General features: G+C 44.7%; 1 long non-coding RNA gene across 1 annotated transcript; it reads left to right on the forward strand.

The window, feature by feature from the left end:
- Window positions 1-6,626: 6,626 nt before the first annotated feature.
- Window positions 6,627-16,464, forward strand: LOC140901410 (uncharacterized). The gene is made up of 2 exons (XR_012155841.2): window positions 6,627-6,941; window positions 7,789-16,464. It is a non-coding gene; the product is annotated as an uncharacterized LOC140901410 (long non-coding RNA).
- The last annotated feature ends 2,165 nt before the right edge of the window (window positions 16,465-18,629 follow it).

The raw sequence follows: 18,629 nt of genomic DNA on the forward strand, positions 1-18,629 counted from the left end.
CAGTTTGACAGTGTTCTTATGCCCATTTGGCACAGGAGTAAATGACTGTACCAGGTGCAACTTAAGGTAGTGGGGAATCAGGCCCACCACACCCACTAAATCTGACTGCGCTTGTGGAAAAGGTTGTAATAAAGAGGTGGGAAGCTTTATAGTGCAGAGCATCTACTGTCTAGGCTGCACACACAGGAGAATGCCTTTGGGCAGCCGGCCATCTGTAAATATGCCGAGGGAGCAGAGCTAAGGGTTCTTCACATGCTCATCATCTCTCTGCAAATCCTTCTTTGTCAGCAAGCCAAGAAAGAACGTCGGACGTCGGAGGGGGAAAAAAGGCACCGAGGATTTTCTCTTGTCGGTTTCCATACTTTCAATGCAACAGACTAAACTGAGCCGTCAAATGAGCAGTCAATGAAGCAACCTATTGACTAAGCCAAATGATGACAGCAGTGCATTCCGTTTGTGATCAGATTGCTGGTATTAACAGGGATCTCTTCATGTGCTGCCGCTCAGCTTCGCGTCAGCAGTTCCATTATAACCACACACACACACCCCATTCAGGGATTTATAGAGCTCAGCCATAAAAAAGTTTGTTTGGGCCTAAGTTTGGGGCATGAGGTTTTTACATCTAGAGCAATGTGTTTTACCGAATCCTCAAAGAACAGTAAGTTAAAAGGTTCTTTAAGGGGAATTTTCTAACAGAGATGTGCCCCAAACCACAGGTCTAGTACGCGCGCGTGTGTGTGTGTGTCAGGGGAGGGGTTACACTCATATGCTGAGACACAAACAGTCTGGCACTAAAATGAGGGGTTGTCTGAAAGGATTGTACTCAGAGGTTCTTGTGAAGCGTCCTGCAGTCCTTTCTCCTTGGTGGCTGTACGATCACCACCATCTGCTTTCTCCTTGTGCTATGTTTACTGACCATGGCATGCCGACTCTAATTAGTGTTCCAGCTAATTCTTCAGGGCTGGCCTTACCATGAGGCGAACTGAGGCAGCCGCCTCAGGTGCCTTGGGGGGAAGGGTGGGGTGCCACTAGGACCCAGAGTTTCAAAGTTTTGGCCCAAGCAAGGGGGCATGGGGGCGTCATTTGAGCTCCCCGCCTCAGGTGCCAAAATGTTGTGGGCCGGCCCTGTAATCCTTAAAGCATGTTTTAGGCACAAAGTCAGGCCCATGAGTTGGGAATTTATGCTCAGGAAGAGGGCACATGGCTGATGATGGGGAGGCTCTTGGGGGAATTTAAGCTGAACCCCCTCAAACAGCACAGAAATGAAATAGCTCAACCAGAAGTGAAACGTCTGAGGTGAGGAGGAGTTGGCATGACAATCCCCTAGCCCAGTCTCAGCTCCAACCTCCCTCTGCCTCTGTGCCCATCAGTCAGAGGGTGCAGGACCATGTCTTAATCAAGCTGGGTTTTTATACTGTGTTGTTCACCAGGGTATCTGGAAAAACAGGGTGTGTGAAGGGGAAAAAACAGAGAGTGATGAGCGTGCTGGGCAGGAGAAAGGATGTGGGAAGGGGAGGCCGGAATTTGAAGCAAGAAGAGGAAAAAAGGACTGTGGCCAGCAAGACAACCTGAAGCAAAGAGCTGCTGCTATATGGGTGCTTGAGGCCTAGAATCCTGAAGACTGCAGGGGACTCTGGTTCTTAGCACCCTGAAGCTAAGAGAATCTATGTAGTGGATTGGGACCTGCAACCTAAAGCAAAGAGACACAGAGGTGGTGATGGAGGAGGGTGGAACAGGCTTAAGGCCTCTATCCTAACACAAAAGGAGGCCTGGGGAACTGATTGGGAATGATTGGAAACGGCCTGGGAGACTCAGAGGAGAGCCGGCTTTAAGGTAACTTGCAAAGGATTTTTTAAAATACCGAGTTTGTGCTCTTTTTTGCTTTGTTCTGATGGCTAAAGAATGCCTGAACGTCTGGGAGAGAGGGTTTTTTTTGCTTGTTTCTTACCTTAGAAATATCAGGTGCGATGAGTCTGAGTTTTAAATGATGCCAAGCATCATTTCGCTTGTTGGCACTTATGGCTCAGCTGCACCCGTGCTCAGCAGCAGGTTCATTTTTCAGAAAGCTGGAACCTGTCCATCGGGTAACAGCCAAAGATCTCCCGAGCTGATGCCAGTGCATTTCTGGGCTTGCCAAGTGCCTGTTTTAATGGTGCTAAGAGATCCAGAAATTAAAGGAGGAATCTGCACCCAAGAGCACAGCTGTGGGGGGAAATGAACGGCCTTTGCTCTGGGCTGGCAGCTGAGACTTTTTCAGTAAATATCAGAGAAATATAGTTTTTGCTTTCAAACATTTCACCTGCACCTCCTGGCAGCAGCCTGAATTCATCCCTGATGTGATTCTCGCCGAGCAGAGTTTGACCCAGGGTGAATTTGGCCAGGTAATTGTGACTATTATAGTCCTGGGGGACTGGATGTCTGAGGGGATTGGTAGTGGGACATAGAACCTTTCAGCTCAAGGCTGACTGCTTCTATCCATTTCAGCTCAAGTATAACCAAAATCTGCGACCACCTGCTGTTTGGCATTCCCTATGCGAAATGAGTTGGTGGGTCGCAATTCTGCCTCCAGCAGACAATTGTCCAAGGGAGAAAAACCTCCAGATGAACAGGTGCTTTGAAAGAAAGTCCACGCTCTGTGTTGAGTCCAAACCCACCCCCTCCTCTGGCATCTGGCTTTATTAACAAAGAACTAACATCAGAAAAGTTCAGCCCAACCCTTCTGTTCGGGTTTGGTTCCTTCTTCAAGACTGGTCAGCCCACACCCTAGTTCCCAGAGAGCCACTCCCACCCCCTTTATGTCCAGGTGCATAACTAGCCACTTGCCTCAGTTAGTCAGCAGAACCGACTTAACCCTTTTTCAGCAGGATTAACTTCTGCTAACAGGATAGGGTTTCCAGGCAAACAGTGCCAGCCTGTTACAGTCCATCACAACTGGCACTATAATTGGCATCCTTGGGCTCTTTGAGCAAAGAGGACAATTGTTGACTAGACCATGAACTGCCCCTCATCCCCTCAAGTTAATTCCTTCAGGTCAGGGTGGGGCAGGTCAGCACAGTTGAAACTTGCAGCACCGCTCTCCATAGCTCCCCTATCATCTTGGAGATCTCTTCCTCAGCTCGCAGGATGATATATCACCCTTTCCCAGAGCTAAATCCATAGGGTATCACTCCCATCCCCTACATGTGCCCCTTTCCCATTGCACGAAGGTGGAGGAGCATGTATGATGTCATCTGCATATAATCCCAAATCCCTGCCCCTCTGCCAGCAGTGAGGAGACATTTGTGTGACAAGATTACAGAGATTAGCTCCATTAGCATAAACAACTCCTGGGGCTGGCCCTAATCCAGTGAGACATATGCAGTTGCAGCTCACACAGCGGCATTTATTGCCTTTATTGACATGCCCTCCAGGACACCGGCTGGAGGAGGTTTTTTCCATTGTTTGTAGGTCAGGCCAGGGGACCGAACAACCTTGTGAATTCTGCAATCATCCTCTGATTAGCCCAGCCACCCATTAATGGGACACTCTCCCAAGGGCTTTTCTTCTGCCCGTATTGTTACTTATTGTTCCTCAAATGCTTCAGTCCCTCAGTTGTTGTCATCAGAATAGGAGCTCCTTGGGGCAGGGACCTGTCTTTTTACATCTTTTGGCAAGGCCAATTGGGAGCTGCATAAATAAGAGAATGTTTTCAATTGTTTGTAATTAAGACCTTGGTCCCAAGTCTTCCTTACTCTGGTCTTGTGCTTGGTGCAGGAATACAGATGGCTAGAGGGGGTACCTTTAAATCACCTTTGCATTCCACATATTCTTAAGCTTTGCAGTCCCCAGCATCAGTTAGAGCAGACTCAAGGCTGCTTCAGCTTACGCTCTGCTTTCCATGGCTGCCTGATGTACATTAAGGGAGCACAGCAGGAAATTCCTTCCTGACTCCTATGCCCTGAAGCATGAAACTCACCTACTTATATCTTAATATGTATCAGAGATGGGCCTGAGCTGTGAAGTTCACGACCAGATTAGAATTCTGGGGTGTTCAGTTCAGCCAGTCACAGATGCATGAGCCAGTCCCAAAGTTTGAATCCAGATCCGAATGTCCCCAAAGTGAAGAGTCAAAGTATTGGTTCGGTCCCGTTTCCAATGCCTCAGAAGCCTGAAAATAAAAAGCCCATCTCTATTGATTTGATTTGGTTCCATTTGTCAGACATCGATTTCCTCCTCCCCAGCCCATTTCTAATGGAGTTTGGTTTGGTTTGTTCACTCCTTTATCTGTAGCACATTATATGGGGATTCCATCAGCATAGCTGTCAAAGTTCCTTCCCCACTCTGAACTCTAGGGTACAGATGTGGGGACCTGCATGAAAACCTCCTAAGCTTACTTTTACCAGCTTAGGTTAAAACTTCCCCAAGGTACAAAATCATTTTACCCTTGGATTTCCACTGCCACCACCAAACTTTATCTGGGTTTTCTGGGAAACGTGGTTTGGACACATCTTTCCCCCCAAATCCTCCCAACCCTTGCACCCCACTTCCTGGGGAAGGTTTGGTAAAAATCCTCACCAATTTGCATAGGTGACCACAGACCCAAACTCTTGGATCCTAGAACAATGAAAAAGCATTCAGTTTTCTTACAAGAAGACTTTTAATAGAAGTAAAGGAATCACCTCTGTAAAATCAGGATGGTAGATACCTTACAGGGTAATTAGATTCAAAACATAGAGAATCCCTCTAGGCAAAACCTTAAGTTACAAAAAAGACACACAGACAGGAATAGTCATTCTATTCAGCACAGTTCTTTTCTCAGCCATTTAAAGAAATCATAATCTAACACATACCTAGCTAGATTACTTACTAAAAGTTCTAAGACTCCATTCCTGTTCTGTCCCCAGCAAAAGCAGCATAAAGATAGACACAGACCCTTTGTTTTTCTCCCTCCTCCCAGCTTTTGAAAGTATCTTGTCTCCTCATTGGTCATTTTGGTCAGGTGCCAGCGAGGTTACCTTTAGCTTCTTAACCCTTTACAGGTAAGAGGATTTTTCCTCTGGCCAGGAGGGATTTTAAAGGGGTTTACCCTTCCCTTTATATTTATGACAATAGCCCTAGGCTCTTGCCCATGTAAAAAGCTTTTCAGAATACAAGAGAGATGTCCATTCACATACAGCAGAGCACTGCATCCCCTAACACCGTGCTGTGACACTGGTTCAGTATGGATTCAGAGGAAAGGGATGGCCTGGTTCTTGGCCTTTTAGAGCCACTGCTCATTCATCAATAGAGACACTAAGGTTCAAACAGGCCATGAGTGGAAATGAATTTGCAGGTTATAGTGAAACTACAGATGACATCATAAAACCACACAGGACGCTATCCAACAGTTCCCCTCCTTACTGGAATTTGGGAAAGGCAGCATCAGGGACAGGAGGCTTTACTTGTATTCCTCAGTCAGGATTGCTACTTTGCATAGATAGCTCTAGGTCATAAACTAACCTGCTGTTTGGGATGATGTATTATCTGGGTCTGAGAATACATCCTTCCAGCTGTTTCCTAATTCAAGTGACAGGTGTTGCCATCTCTCCACTGCAGCTAGCGTTTTTATTTGCGGAAGAGTTAGCAATAGGTGACAAGAAGTCGCACCCTGGATGAAATTCACCACTTAAGTCCAACTTAACCCCGCAAGATAGTGAGACTTAAGTTGGGCTGTAGGCCTTACACTTGCCCTCCGCAAGGGTCCAGAGCTGGTCAGACACAGCCATATCTGGTGGACCCTAACATCAAACTGCGAGCAGAAATAGCTGCCCTGTCTCTTTGCTCGTGGAAGCTCATTCCCTTGACATGTCACATGCTTAGCCACCAATGACACATTCAAGGCCACATCCTCAAACACAGTCATGCCACCATGACAATGTGTGTGCAAATCCTGCATGTGTGCATACAAATGGGGTAATTGCACATCACGAATAGAGCAGTTTTGCATGGACACTGCCTGGTTCGCCTGTGCAACAGGATCACTGGCACTGTTAGTAGCCTCCATTATTTGTGGTTGAAGCCTTATTGTGCAGCGCATTGTGCAACACACACGCTAAGAAACAATCTCTGCCCCTAAGAGCTTGCAATCTACACAGACAATACAAAGGGTGGGAGAGAAAACAGACATCCAGATCATTTAGACTGTAAATTCCTTCGTCAGGGATCATCTTTTTGTTCTGTGTTTGTACGGTGACAGTGGGGTCCTGGTCCCTGACATGGTCTCTGAGGCACAATACAAATAATCTAACAGTGAGAGGTATGTGGTCACATTTAATGAGTGACTACAGAACACCACCAGGGGAAATGATTTGCCTACGGTCATACAGCAGGCAGAGCTGGGAAGGGAACCCAGGTCTCTTGACACTACAGTGACACGACCCTAACTTTGTCACCTTGTTGCTGCTGGCAGCTGATACCAGCTTGCTTTCAAAGTCCTGGGGTGTCACTGATTCTTTGGACCAACCTAGGTTCCTTTCCTGATTCCAGCTTAATGGACCCAAACGGGAAAGTGAAGGCAGCAGCTGTCGTTCATTTCCCACCCGAAAGGTCGGGCACCTCCCCTGCGTAGCTTTACTGACTCACACCCAGTCTTTTCCCTGGCCACTCTTATCTGCGTCCCGCAGCAGGTGTCTGCTCTCCAAGAGGTGGGTGGCGCAGCGGATGGAACGTTCTCTTGTGGAAAAACACTCTGGCTGGTGAGGCGACGAAAATGACAGACTGCAACTGCCATGGGCCACGCAGAGCAGCTGTTCCCAGGAAATGCTGGAGGAGCTTTGCTCTGAAACCCACGCGTCTGCCCCGGTATGCTTAACCAATAATGCAGGATTACATCGCACCCGGCTTGAGCCTGGTATGCAGTGCGAGCCAGAAATAAACCTGTTTACATAGCAACCCGGAGAAATAGCAACAGCAAGCTAAGTGAGGTGTGTCTTCTTTTTTTTTTTTCTTAAATAATCTTTTTTGGTTTTGAAGGACTTTGTTTACATTTCCAGAGAGTTTTGGTTGCCGCGTCAATTTCACAGGCTGCGTCCTGGAGCCTAAACATGCTTTACTCTCATCCCAGTGGTTTTGCAAACAGCGTTAGCCGCACAGCCTAGCCCTCCACAAGTTCAGCACCATATATGACAGGGGTAGTAGTATATTAAACATTTAAATACATTCAAGGATGTGGGGTGCTCAAACTATGATAATAAAGGCCATAAAAGTACCTAAAACAGATACAGCTGGTGTGGTAGTACCTAAAGGCCTCAGCCAACTTGGGCTCTATTGTGCTAGGTGCTGTACAAACATGTTATAACTGACAGTACCTGCCCCTAATAGCTTGCAGGTTTTATTCCCACTTTACAGATGGGGAAATAGAGTCAGCAAGGTTAAGTGACTTGCCCGGATCACACAGTGGCCAAGCCAGGATTAGAACACTAGTGAGCCTGGTGGCTAGTCTTGTGTTCTAATCACTAGAGAGTTCAAATCCTTGCTCTGAGACTAACTCACATGCTCATACAACACACAGGGCCAGTTCAAGGACTGGGCAAGCAGGGTCCCTGCCATACGCATTGTGCCCCTGGGCTCTTATTTTGGATCTGCTCCACTGATTCCCCAGCGGTGTGTGTGTGTGGGGGGGGGAACTGGTTGGTTTGTTTTTTGGGGGGCAAAACCGCTAGATATGCCCCTGATAATATGTTCCTGATACTGAAAAGATTGTTTGAACAATAAACATGCCATGGGCATTCATCATAGTCAAAATAAGACAAAGTGGGGCTATTTTTTAAGGTCATAGAGAAAAGTGAGTCCAGAGTGAAAGAGCCTGCCTTGTGCTAGCAGGATGAGAGGTGAGCAAATGGGTCGGCAAAGGGATCAGAACTGCTTCCATATGAAGAGATGCAATAGGGATACTACTTACAAGCAGCTTTTCGCCGGGAGATCTCAAAGCACTTTACAAAGGAAGGTAAGGATCTCTGTCCCCGTTTCGCAGATTGGGAACTGAAGCAGGTCACTTGCCCAGGTCACACTACAGGTCAGTGGCAGAGCTAGAAACAGAACTCAGGTCACCTGACTCCCATTCCAGCTCTTTTCATTGGCCCACACCGCTTGCTTTCTTATCCATCCCAAAAGATTACTATTTTCCAGCTGGGAAGGAGCCTGCCTAAAGCACCAGGAGAAGACTCTAAATGGGATTTCAGTTCCTGCCTGCAACCACTCACTCTTTAACATAGATCCCCATCTCCTGAATTTGTCATGGCCCTTTGGGAATTGAGTGACCCATCTTTCAGAAAATGCTGGATTCTTTATCAACCCACTGCGGGGGAAAAATGAGGTCAGGACTCACAGAAAATATTTGCACAGGAGCTGACTTATCGACTGTGTATAATTAGATACGGTTTAACTAACAAACAGTCCAAATGATGCATGATCCTGTGGTTTTAATTTAATAGGAAATATGAATCACCCAAAGATATTTATAAAGGTCGATGTCGTTCTTGCAAATCCCATCACACTGGGCTGTGTCAGAGGCTCATGCTTGACTCCTACAATCCACTACAGTGGCTAAAGAGAGGGACGGAAATTGTTGCAATGGACCATATGATCACATTGCCATAGGGAAAACAGGGGAATCCAGAGGGAGGAATTTGGGGGTTTGGTTTTGCCCACTCTTTTCTTGCTATCTTGTCACTTCTCCAAACAACCCGTCTGTGTCTCTCACAGTGCAAAATAGAAAGACAAGGGAGCTGGAACTCGGCTGCATACACTGTGACTATAGCAGTCACATGTAACTGATCCCTCAGTGGCTTTTCTCCATGCAATTGTCATGGCCGAAAATGTCCCGAATCAGCACCAGCTGGCTGGAAAATGAATGCTGTGCTGTGCACTCCTACCTCTGCCCCCCTCCCCACAAATAGCTGGAGGTTTCCCCATCCCCCTACTCACCACCAACAGGGATTTAACAATCATCAGAAACATACCAGCGCTGCAGCCATGCCCAGAGCAGGCCAAATGGTGCCAGAAGAAAGGAACGACAGAAAAAAGAATGACGGGTGAGATTTTCAAAAGAGACAGAGAGGTGGGAGCCCTAATCCCATTGAAATATAAGGTGAGTTGGGCACCTAACTCATTTGAAAGTCACACTCAGACTGCAGCTCAGGTTAAAAGACATCAGAAATTAAAATGCCCTTTGCTCTCTGTAGCAATCATTCCACAAGCACTAGAATAGGCTTCCAAGGAAGCTTGTAGAATCCCCATCATTGGAGGTTTTAAGGAGCGTTTAAGGTTTTAAGGTTGGACAAACACCTGTCAGGGATGGTCTAGGTGGTTTACTTGGTCCTGCCTCAGCAGAGGGGGCTGGATTTGACGACCTCTCAGCCAGACATGTCTATGATTCTGCCACTTTATAACCTTTCTGACTTCAGATCTCTCCTCACCAATGGCAGTTTTTTTCCCCATACTGACAATACTGTTACTTTTAGATAACCCAAAGGGTGTGCTGGGTGTTTCATAAGGCAAACAGAAAAACTTGGTTCCTGACTCCAAAAAACTGGCAAGCTAAGTCACCGATCCCAAAATCTGGCCATGCAGATGATCTCTCATGCAGAGCCATAGCTGATGGCCTGTCCCTATATCTACAAGGCGTCCTTGCTTAAAACAACAAACGAAATCCTAAGTAAGGGCTAGATTGAGATACCCTTATTCACTTTGAGTAGAACCTTACTTTTCAAGTCATCATACTGAAATGAAAGGGTCTGTGTGAGGAGCAAGGTACTAATACTCAGCCTCAGTAAAAGTATCAGAGTCTAGTCTACACTGGAAAGTTACACCAGTATAAGGCAGAGTGTGAATTTAAATCACTAGAGTTACCTGGATATAAATCCCCCTGCAGACTCTCTTCTCACAGTGCCTTCCTCTGGTTTAGTTTGTAGGCGTTTGGAATCAGTTCAAGTTAAGCTGCAGAAAGCCCATCATTCTGGAATGAGGGCTGGTTGGCACTTCAGATTTAGGTCAGCTTAATAACATCGCTCAGGACTGGGAAAAATTTCATGCCCCGTGTTGTGTAGTTAGGCTGACCTAAGCCCCAGTGTGGACACCATTAGGTTAGGGGAAGAATCCTTCCATTGATCTAGCCTCTCAAAGAAGGATTTGCTACAGAGACAGAAGAACCCCTTCCATTGCTATAGGAAGTGTCTACACAACAGCATTATAGCAATTTAACTACACTGCTATTTTTATACCAGTATGACTGGAAAACTCTCCCATGTAGGCAAGCTCTAAGAGAACAGACAACCACCCTCCTGAAGAACAAAGGAGCAAGAACTGGGCACTTTCCCAGCCTTTGGGGAAATTAGGACAGGAATAGCTACAAGTTTGATGTCCCGCCCTCTCCCCCACACCCCCAGCCCCAGTTGCTCAGCAACACTGCCTTGCAAACACAACTCTTAAACAGTCAGGGTGTAGTGCCCATCCTGAGATGATTTAAAGTCTCTTATAAGCAGAAATCAACAAGGCCTGGAACAGGCCCAGTTCTTGTTGGTGTATGGAGTTGGGGCAGGCCATGCAGCAGGAGTCAGTTAGCCAGCATGCTAATGGACTGGCCCCCCTGCTGTCTCTGCTGCCCCAGTGGGGCTGCTGTTGCCAGCATCACTCAAACTGATGTGGTGTTCCATGTGTGTCTATTTATAGCAGACACTCCTGAGCAACAGGAGAGAGTTTTCAGGATGGCAAACTCCATCCCCCACTCCACAGCTGAACAGCTGAGCTTAGTACCCCAAACCACTCGGCAGCCACTATCACAGCTTTGGGGCTGCAGCATAGATGATCAGCACTTCAGACTTCCCTGGCCCACCCACGCCAGGCAAGAGCTGGTGGATTCAGATAGCTATGTCCTGGCCCCTGGCCAGTCCTAACTCACACTACGCCCCTGCTACCTACACACTGCCCAGGACTCAGTACAATGCACTCCTATAGAGTTGTGCTCTGGGGTGCACAGGGAGTGAAAGCCCCCTGTGCTGGATCCTAAGGCCATGCACTTCTTGAACAGGGAAGGGGGTGGTATTGCATGCAGAAACCTTGGCAGCAGGAACAGAAAGGCAGGTTTTGTTCCATGCTTTGTTGGGAGCTGGTCAGGTTTAGATTGGGTTTAAGAGGGGGATTAGGTTGAATCGGGGCTAAAGTTCCACTGTAGATTCTAAAGCACCAAAATCTTCCACCATCCCCTCCCATCTCATGAGATCAGCTGCCCTGGTGAGATTTCTGCTACCTTTGGTCCATGCTTGATGCCTAAGGCAGGCTGCAGTTGAAGCTCAGCTAATTCGCTAGCAGGCAGTAAGCCGCGTTAACAATGTATCAGCCTGCACAGCAGCCACAGATTCAGTCAGGACCAAGCCTGGACACCACTGCTTCTAGGCCATGGAAGAGGTCAGTGGCAGCATGGGAAACTTCAGCTGCCATTGCCAGCATCTATGCAGCAGAAACCTGCATGCTTAAAAAAAATCCCATTGGCAGCCATACATTTCAAATCTGACGGCGGCTTAAACTTAGCACTGGGTGAGCATACACAGCACAGGTCAGCAAGGACCTGTGAAAAAGATCAATGATTTTCTATAGCGCAGTCAGATTAGCTTATTTAGAGCTCTTTCCCTATCTCCTTCCCGAGACCCATCTCCTGGTTTGCACCCCTAGCTCCCAACGACGTCAGCTGAAGTTGTGGGGACGCTGGGTTTCTGAAAAATCAGGTCCTTGCTGAATATAGACCCTCCTGCTGCTCCATTGAGTCTACCATCAATCAGGCTATTCTCGACAGAAACCTAGAATTCAAGGGATCAAGGATCCAGTTTTGCCAATTCCTGAGCACCTTCAACTTTCATTAAAGCCAAGGAGCTGAATGCTCTCAGTGCAGGAATGAGTCCGAACTGTGATTTTTGTGCACACTGTCCAACCAAACTCCTTTTGCTCCTTTCCCAATTATAGGACATCTTTGTCAAGCCAATGTGACATGGTATGTTTCCACTAGAAATAACAACACAAAACTAGAAGCGTTTATCCAAGCCCATCTATGATCTTCTTCTTTCGCCCTCATTTGAATGTTGATGGGTCTAGTGCTTTGGAACCTGCATCTGAACCACCCCTATTCTGGTTTTGAAAAGCTAAAGATGCAGATGCAGGTGCTTAGCAGGAGAAAGTGCCTCGTCCTCAAACTCCCACTGCAATGAAGGTGCTTTGGAAAATCCCACTGTCTATCTGCATCTCTAGGCACCTAAATAGCTTTAAAAATTGGGCCCTAAATGCCTTGCCCAAGGTCATACGTAAATCGGGGGTGGAGCAGGAATTAACCCAGGTCTCCAGAGTCCCAGGCTAGCGCCCTAACGACTACATTATGCTTCCTCTCATCGGCTGCCTTTCAGACCAGGGCATCACAGATCACATCACACATTTGAGAATAAAGTGTGGAATCTACCAAACAGAAAATTAGGAATATTCTTACAAGAATTATGTAACACAAGTTAGGCTTCATAAGTCGAACAGCTGCCCGCGCTAGTATTCTAATAAAACATATATAATGTACTGCATTAGTTCACAATGCAATTCCAGAAGAAGATACAGAAAGAAATCAAGCTGTATAGGCAAGGTTTTCAAGTGAGGTTTGAAGAAGGCTCAAGAGATGCAGGGAGGCTGTTGGAAATGACATGAGCTGCAGGGGCGAAGGTGCTCTCACCACCATTAATAGGATTGCGAAGGAAGGAACCCAGAGAAGCGCAGGCTCGACACAAGTGCTGAGAGAGAGAAGGCATCTTTACTGTTCATGAGCACATCTGCAGAACGTGTGCTCGAATGCAGCCCCTGATTCCCAAGGCAGACACTGTCTCCATTCCATTTCTATCCCATTTCGAATAAGAGCAGGCAAGCTGTACAACATTCAAATGAATGAACCCTGCATGACACAATAGTAACGAAGGTGATTTCATGAGGAATATACAACCTGCCTGGGGCGGGGGGGAAGAGGGAAGAGCCATCTCTGCTTGCACATATTTATTTTGTGCTTTTTGATTGTCCATGTACTGACATGTCAAGTGCAGCTAACCACTGGTGTAAATTACTTACATGACCTTTCCTGCTTGATGACATTACGGCCAGTATGTCAGTTACCCAGAGCTCAAATATAATTTCATTTATGTCATCCATCATCAACATCCTGCAAAGATGCTGACAGCTTTTAGCATTAATGCTACTGTAATCAAACATTGTAGCAGAGTTGCTGTGTGGAAGATGGATACTTATTTAAAGGTTTAGAGCATATTACCATTTTAAATTAGTCCACAATGTGCCCAGGGCCATACTAGACAAATGAGAACAGTCACCCACAATGAATCACATCAGTAACTTTTGTCTTATTTTTATATTTCTTCAAGATGCCCATTTCCCCCTCCCCCCCCCCCACCCCGTATCTAACTAGTAACATAGGGCTCATCAGATCTGGCACTGGGTACATCCTGTTTGTTACCTCATCCTTCCAACCTAGCCCAACTGTTTGTGTCATCCTCCTATTGCAACTACCTGCCTTGCAGACTGTGAACTCTCTAAGGCAAGGACTGTCCTCTTTGCTACTTGTCCACAGAGTGCCTAACTCAACCAGGCCCTGATCCCTGACTTGGTCTCCTAGATGATAGATACTATAACGCAAATAATAAATAAGTTAAACAGCTCCAGAATCCTGTCACTAACCGCTGGATACATCAGAAGAAAATTCAACACCCCTAACCCCTGGTACCAAATCTAGCTGTGTGATAACATACCATGGGGAAGAGGAGTTCCTCCTGACCTCTGACAGTGGTCAGCTTATCACTGAAGAATGAGGACGGGTAACGGGGGTGGTGTAATTGCAGATGTCATTCTTCAGATCAGGATTTAACCCATTTTTTAAAAGATCTCACGTTAAATCATCTGCCTTAACAAGAGCCTGCAGCAAAAAGTTCCACAGGTTAATTATGCATTATTTCTTTAATTCCATCTCACTCTTAGATATGCTTTTATTCCCCTTATCCTCTGTGGTAGAGGCATGTCTTTGCTTCCCATCCCCCTTCCCCAAAAACCAAAAACAAAGCAAATACAAAACAAAAATGTGCTTTTCTGCGATCTCCACTTTCAAAGCGAAAGAACATATGGTTTTCAGAGCTAGCAGGAGGAATGCAACTCCTTACATGGTTTCACTCCCCGGCTAGAGGAAGGGGCTGATGCTTTGTCATCTTTAAGAGCTGTTCTCAGCAGCCAGGAATTGGCAGGGTTATGTCTGCAAGCATCTCGTGCAGACGCTGCTGATTAAGAAAAGCATTGTCCTTGCAGCCTAAGCAAGCTAAGGTGCACATGAGGGAAAATTCATCTGAAGCTTCGTTTGTGGGGAAAAGAGGAAAACTCGTTTTGTCAAAGTACCAGTGACTCCTTCCTGCAGTTTTGCATTATCAGTGAAAGACTCCCACTTCAGTTTCACAATCCTCCCTTTGCTTGCATCTCATTCCTTATAAGCTCAGACTGCATGGATTCCTTGCACCACAGATGTCTGCCACTTGCGGAAATTAGGCACATTTATTACCTTGCTATAAACACTGGCGAGAGACAGCGATGGTATGGGTGGAAAATGTTTGGTGTGTCTCAAGTTCAGCCAAGCCAAAGAACATGCATTCTTGCTACTACAACAGCATGATCACCCGAGAAAAAAAAAGCATCTTTGATCTTGGGCATCTTTGCTCCTGGATTCATCAGAAGTGTTTATAAAACTTTATTTATTAATATGACAGAAGGTAAAAATAGCGCTTAACACCCATTCATTTTCTGTAACCAAAAAGTTTGCACGATTCACCTAAAGCTTTTATAAAACTGTGGCTACAACAAATTTATTTGCTGATGCCTAAAGCCAAACAAGTTATGGGCAAAATTCTCCTTTTCGATCCACAGAGAATCTTGACTCAGGTATTCTGCTCTCCCTCCCAGTAGGAACTGTCTATAAGCAGGAATCAAGAGCACCCACATTGTTACGGGAGGCTGCTGACCTGTACCTAGACAGTAGGAACTAAGCAGCAACATCAGAACCATTTTCACTTCTACTGAACGTTCCAACTCAAAGTTCTGGGTGGTGCTTTGTAGAAGGTATTGCCTGGCAGCCCATTGGTGGCAGTGGGATCATGGGGCATTGTCCACCTTTGTTTGGGCACCTCTGAAACACCACAGACTTCCTGTAACTAGAGACACACAAGGGGCTTGTCTCCACGAGGAAAAGTCTGCGACCATTTCCTACACTTGCTAACACCGATTCAGCTCGACCAGCGTTAGCAATGTTGGGAGCTCGGGGCCCTTGGCCTTTTAAGCACTGTGTCATCGAACCCTATTTAGAGCAGCTCTAATTGGCAAAGTCCTTAAAATGCCAGCGGCACCAGTACACTAGCACTCCCAATATCACTAGCACCAGTGCAGCTTAATCCTTCGGCTGAGGCTTAGACATATCTGCCAGAAATATCAACACAAGAAGTGGCTAGGGATTTTGGGTGCCTATTTTGAGACACCCTAAAGGGGCCTGATCTTTAGAGAATGCTGATCACCCACTCTCTGAAAATTCAGCTCCTTTTAAGATGTCTCAAGTTGGGCATCACAAAAAATTGAGGCCTCAAAATTACTAGTTACATTGAAAATCTTGGTCCATCTAGATAAATCGACTAGGCTGCTTTAAAAATTTCAACGTACATGCTTAAAAAAAAGACACTAAACACTAGGGACTCGAGACAGAGCTGTGCTAAGCAATAACTCACTTGCCAAATTGACTGCAGTTGCATTTTTAAATCACTTTGTGCTAAATGGTCCCACTATGTCTAACGGCAATGCCTTCTTATTATGCAAAGTGAAAAGCTGAGCCCATTGAACCGAAAGAAATATTGCTAAATGGAAAAGTAAATCTTTCCATCTTCTGCCTGCCCAAGTGATCTATGACTGTCATCTTAAATGTGTAATTTTTCTCTTTAATAATCCAAGATTAATTAGTAAACACTAGCTTTTCTACAGTGGAAGCACATATCTCACATTACAAATTACAGGCCAGATTGTGAATTTCTTCCTTCTATTGGCAAGCAACTACTCGAATAATTAATTTCACAAAGACCGATCCAGATCTTATGTTGGCATTCCTTAATAGGTCAAAGTGAAGCCCCTACTGCTGTTTAAATGTAGCTTTAGTATTTAATTCCTTGCTTCCTTAAACTGCAGCATTAAACAAAATTGTTTGGGAGTGCATAGTACTGCACATTGTAATTGCTCTCAATTTCAGAATTTGTCTAATACTGTAGTAACACACAGTACGACAGAGTGATGTGAAATATTTCAAGGGACACTATGTCTGAGAATACTACAAACTCACATAATAGCCTCATTGAAAAACATTGCTAACAGTTTTCAGAGGAACAGCCGTGTTAGTCTGTATTCGCAAAAAGAAAAGGAGTACTTGTGGCACCTTAGAGACTAACCAATTTATTTGAGCATGAGCTTTCGTGAGCTACAGCTCACTTCATCAGAACTGATGAAGTGAGCTGTAGCTCACGAAAGCTCATGCTCAAATAAATTGGTTAGTCTCTAAGGTGCCACAAGTACTCCTTTTCTTATTGCTAACAGTGAAAGTCCTACCAAAATAAATGCTCTTGGCAGACAAGCAGAGCAGGAACTAGTTACGAAAAAAATCTAAAATATACTCAAGTTTCAATGGGTATTTTACAACAAACCGAGGACTGTAAACAGGTTTGTTTTCATTTTAAAAAATTGCCATTCAATGGAGTTATATAGGAAAATCCACTCGGTCTCCCATTGTAAAAGTCTCCTAATTGAAGGCTATCCTTAAATCAATCATTTGAAGAACTAATATACTTTTCTGTTTTAGTTCAGTTGGTTACATTGGTCAATAATGGGCAGGGACTGAGTTCACAAAAATTAAGTGCTTCTTTATGAAACATGCAGGATTTAATCGTGTATGCTGTAGCTACGCAGGTCTTTTTATGGCAGTGTGACTTCAGCTTCAAACTATTCGAATATCTCACTGGGTAGCCCACTGTACACAAATGTAGGTTTCTATTAAAAGCAAATCTTTCCTAAGTAGCTATTGCTGGGTTTTTCCTTCCAGCCTAGGGATTAAAGGGATTCTGGCTCCACAACAAAAACCTCCAATGGATTAAATAAGTGATGACTCAAGAATGCTGTGGCAAAACTTTGAGACGTTCAAATGTAGCGCTGCTAATGAGAACATTTGTCAGGTCATTCACATTTAGCATGAACATATTGAAATTGTAGATGTCCACAGTACGTTTTCCTCTGATTCAAGGAGAGTAGATTTAAGTATACAGCGAAGGTGAAAACTTCCAGTCTGAAAAAAGATTTTTAGGTTCAGATTCAAGTAGTTGATATTTTAGTTCCTTTCCCTCACAATTACAGTACAGCTTGCTATTTTTATTTGTTGCTGTTGTTGGTTGGTTTTTAGTAGAATTATAGCTTGCTTTCCTTCTCACTTAATCTTGTGGTTCCCTCCCTCTGCATGCAAAACATGCCGCATTTTACCACATGGTAAATATCTCTTGTAAATGCTGACATTTTTCAATTGCGCTCTAGTGAAGTGCCACAGAGGGTAGTAGTGGCCAATGCAAATTAGGTTAATACCATCCAGAAACAATTAATGCACTTTAAAAAAAAAAAAAAAAAGTCAAGTATTTCTTTTAGGAATTTGCACAGACTGTTGCTAAAGAAAATTATGTATTTATTTAAAAAAATGAATTGAAGTACAATTTTAGGAAATATTTGTTCATTACATTTACGTACATAGTTTAAAACTGGCTTATTTCAAAAGTGTTCCTTCACAAAGAGAAAATGTTAAGTTCACATGCACCTTACTGTTTTCTACATTCTCCACCATATTACACCTCAGAACAATTTACAATAATAAAAAAGCTAACCTGTAAATTCTTTAGACGTATTGACATTTAGTATGAACAGCTGCTATGTATAAGAAACCCTGATTAGTCATTTGATTTCACTGAGACAAATGCAGGCTCATAAAATAAGGCACAGTTCTATGAACAGGGAACATGGTTTGTTCTTTCAGCAACAGACTTCAATTAGTTAGCTAATTTGTGAGGGTGTTATATGGTGTAAAGTAAATGCACCCTGTTTAAATGCAGATAGAACAAGGTTCTCCTATACAAGACTGTTCTGAGGAGCCAAGTGTTTTGCATGTTATGGTGGGAGTTGTAATTAGAAGCCATATTTATTTAATAGGACATCAGGGGAGTTTTATACCAGACTAGATGTGGGTTCTTCTAAGGGAAATATTATACACACACACACACATACGTATACATAAATTTAATCTCTCTGACTCCTTACTAAAAAGAGCAGCATGATAAATTCATTGAAAAGAGCTGGGATGTACCTTGTGTATCAGAACTCAAGAGCTCAATTTTCACAATTGCAGAGCACCCAAAATTCCTAGTGAAGGTGCACAGCAGCTCAGATAGGGCAGGTGAGGGAAATCAGACCCACAGGGTTGTCTATTAAAAAAAAGTTTTGGGTACACAGCATCTGTCTTTAATCTTGTTACATAGTGC

Source organism: Lepidochelys kempii, chromosome 21 (genome assembly GCF_965140285.1).
Source record: "Lepidochelys kempii isolate rLepKem1 chromosome 21, rLepKem1.hap1, whole genome shotgun sequence".
Taxonomy (NCBI): Eukaryota; Metazoa; Chordata; order Testudines; family Cheloniidae; genus Lepidochelys; species Lepidochelys kempii.